Source organism: Pomacea canaliculata, linkage group LG14, assembly GCF_003073045.1.
Source record: "Pomacea canaliculata isolate SZHN2017 linkage group LG14, ASM307304v1, whole genome shotgun sequence".
In the NCBI taxonomy this organism is placed as follows: domain Eukaryota; kingdom Metazoa; phylum Mollusca; class Gastropoda; order Architaenioglossa; family Ampullariidae; genus Pomacea; species Pomacea canaliculata.
In genome coordinates, this window is record NC_037603.1 from 13,234,839 (window position 1) to 13,238,222 (window position 3,384).

General features: G+C 42.6%; 1 long non-coding RNA gene across 1 annotated transcript; it reads right to left on the bottom strand.

Moving 5' to 3' along the window:
* Positions 1 to 680: 680 nt before the first annotated feature.
* On the bottom strand, positions 681 to 2,552 carry LOC112555233. The gene is made up of 3 exons (XR_003097426.1): positions 2,004 to 2,552; positions 1,159 to 1,302; positions 681 to 964 (listed from the first exon to the last, which is right to left on the bottom strand). It is a non-coding gene; the product is annotated as an uncharacterized LOC112555233 (long non-coding RNA).
* Positions 2,553 to 3,384: the final 832 nt, after the last annotated feature.

The following is a 3,384-nucleotide window of genomic DNA, read 5'->3' on the forward strand; positions in this document are numbered from 1 at the left end:
GACCTTCGTGAACTGGCTATTCGTCCTTCTTCGTCTCTTCTTTTTTTTTACCCTCGTCCTCCGTACAAGCCGATGGTCACGTACGCACTCTTCATCTGCTTCTAGAAACATCTGTTATTTCAATTGGCTGGGCAACTGTGTCCCCTTTAAGAACTATACAACCATGCCATTATGACTTTTTGATGAAAGGGGAGGAAGAGGAGTGGGGTTCAAGCAAGGCTTGCAATATAGTAGTCGATAGAGAGAAAGGGTTAGTCGCTGGAAGGTAGGAAATGATAGGATTACCATATCCTGGGTAGGTGATCGTGAACTTTGGATAAGGTCACCTTTGGTCTGGGACGCAGCTGTCCACGTGACACGACTTCCATCTTTAAAGGCCAACACCGCGTCCAATCACAAATTAACAAACAACTGTCAACAGTTTTGTCACAAAAATTAAAGATTAATTTTGCTAAATTTTCCACAGAAAAGCAACGGTTGACCTAAAATCGCACTTCTAAGGTCAGGCAAGGCCAGCAAATGATCGACAGTTTTGAGCAAAGGATAGTCATCGCATTATCGACGATCCTAGATGACGACCCACACTTGTGACTGTTGCTTATAAAATTATTGTTTCGTTGAATGTAATGCTGTCCCTAAACTCAAAATACTACCACAAAAAAAATGTTTTGAACACTCAAGACCTTTTATCGTTTATTTGCAAATAATTTCTTGACAAGGGAAAAAAACCGAAGCAAATTTCAACAGTTTAAGCGACACCGGTGACAAACGATCCTTTCATCGTTTCATCTTGCTGACCTCAGGTTGACGGTGCGACCGTCGGCTGTGACGTGCATGTGACGATGCTGACAGCGGTGTGTGACAGGGCCGAGCTGCAGCTGCACCATGCGGCGATGACGATAAGGACGACAGCGACGATGACGGCCTCGACGGTGGCGGCTGTCGACTTCGATGTTGTCGAGAACTGTAACGTGAGTGGGTGGGTGTTTTATTTGTTTGATAGGAAAGTGCTCCTACCTCGAGAAATCTCACTTTGCAGAGGAGTGAGGAGTGAGGAGGAAGGGATGAGATGAATAAAAATGAAACTTGAGCACCTGAAATAATCCTCTCACCCCAAAAATCAGGCACAGAATAGGAAGGGGAGGTAAGTATACTCACGCTGATCAAGGGCGTGAACAATGTCCACTGCTGCAGCCACATCATTCAAGTCACGTGATGTACGCAGTGATGTCGATGCACAGCAAGTAAGAGTGACGCATGCCAGAAGAATGAAGAAAACACATTTCGCCTCCATTTCATATCCTCCATTGAGAAAAAGAGAAAAAAAGTTGCCTGAGTTCGTTTCCTCGCATTAGAATTTAAATATCTGGACGTTAAAATGTCTTTTGCAGACACTTGCACTAACCTCAGAACACACTCAGATGTGTATGAGTACGTTTGTAAACATGTTTTCAGATGCACTTCACCAACAATAATTAGTAGTTAACGACCGAGAGCGCTATTACTCGCACTTAATGATCAAAATAACCGGACATTGCTGCATTCGCCTCGAGAGGCAAGATATTTCTCGCCTTTCCCTCGTTCCGGGGACAGGACAAATTTTCGTTAAAATGCGATAGTAAAAAGTGCATGATTGTTTAACTTTATTCCAAATTAAAATTTTGTTTTTTCTCTCTTTTGTGGGGACATTTAGATATGACAGAAAACTAACGAAAAATCAATTAAAACGCATGGACACGTACATACAAACAAATATTCAAAGCAAAAGTCCATGGTTGAATTTTGCTAATATAGGGAAATAATATATGAATCCTTTGAACGTGGCTAATAAAAGTGAGATAGTTTTTGGTGAGTCATATCTAAGGGTTTCCTTCGTCTCGGGCTCGATTTTTTCAGGAATTCAAAGTTGCACCGATAAAAAAATGTGTTCACCTGCAACATATCAAATCGTTATAGACAACATCATTCTCTACTTAATAAAACTTTTAAAAAAAAAAACTCACATGTAGGTTGACAGTATACATCAACGTGGTAGATAGGTGAACAAGAAGGGATCAAGCTGTATCTGGACTCGTCTTCTTTAGTGTGACAGAAGTGTCATCACACTAGGTTACCTTTCAATAGCAAAGTGTCCCCGAAGCCAGATATCCCGAGGAATGATGCTGTAGAGGTTCTTCTCGGATGTTCACCAAGTTGATGGCTGGTACAAAACAATTACGGCAACTCCAATGGAGAAAATGGCTGAGACAATCTGCACACTCGAGTGCAAAGAAACTTCCTTTCCACCAGTCGTCCCGTCAAGATTGGCTAAGTGCAGCGAAGACAAGCAATGAAGCAACAGGGTTGTTTACAAGGACATTTTCTGCTTTGCTGCTCAACTAGGCCATCAACAACACATTAAATTTCTTTCTTCGCCTTTCCTTTCGTTAATTTTCATTTGACGGAGGCTAGCCATACGGAGAATTGATACTGTCTGCGTATGAGCAATAATTACGCCTTGTTCAGGGTGAAGGCCAAAGGAGGACATAAAAAGCTGGTTCATTCTCGCCAGGACATGGCTAACCTACCGAAAATGAGACGAAAGAATTTTTTTTTTCTCAAAAAATTATCTGAGATTATGGATGTATTTTTGTGCGATTTGGGTACATTTTGGAGTGTACTGTCCCATCAGGATCAGTACTATGAGGGACTTGTACAGATTTGTATTTCATAGTAAACCTCATGGCTGCACATGACCCTGTCCAGCTTCGCCATTGCGGCTGTTGCTGATCTTGATGTGGATATCTGTCGTCGAGCTCCCGTCCTCGGAGAGAGCTGCTCCCAAGTACTCAAGCGACTTACGTCTTCGAGCCGGACACCCTCGTTCGCCATATTATCTGTGATTTTATCCGCAGGCAAAGAGTTTTGGAGTGCATTCAACGATAAAAACATTGAAAAAGCTGAAGCGCCACACTGACTGCACCGTTCCCAAACTTTCTTTATTTTTATGTTTCCCTTTTTTTCACTCTCTGTGTGTGTCCCCTTTTGAGATCGCATGTCCTCTTAGAAGAAAGTCTACCGAGCAACTAGTCCTGCCAGTCAGTCTCTTATATTTTACATGTATGCTTTGGTTTCTTTTACAAGTTATTCAATGTGTGTGTATACTAACAATCAACCTTAAAGTTGTGAATGCATAAAAGCAGATTGCAGATTCTTTCTCCTATCTCTAAGGAAAGAAAAAAAGAGCAACTGAATGGTAGAGAGAGGCTGGACGGAGTAAAGAGAGAGAGTGGGTGATATTGTGAAGGGGGAGGTAACTCCAACTGGAGGTAAGGGGTTTCTAGGGAGGGAGGCAGGTGGGGGATGGGGCAAGAGGCTGTGCCAAGGTCGGGTAGGGGGAGTTAC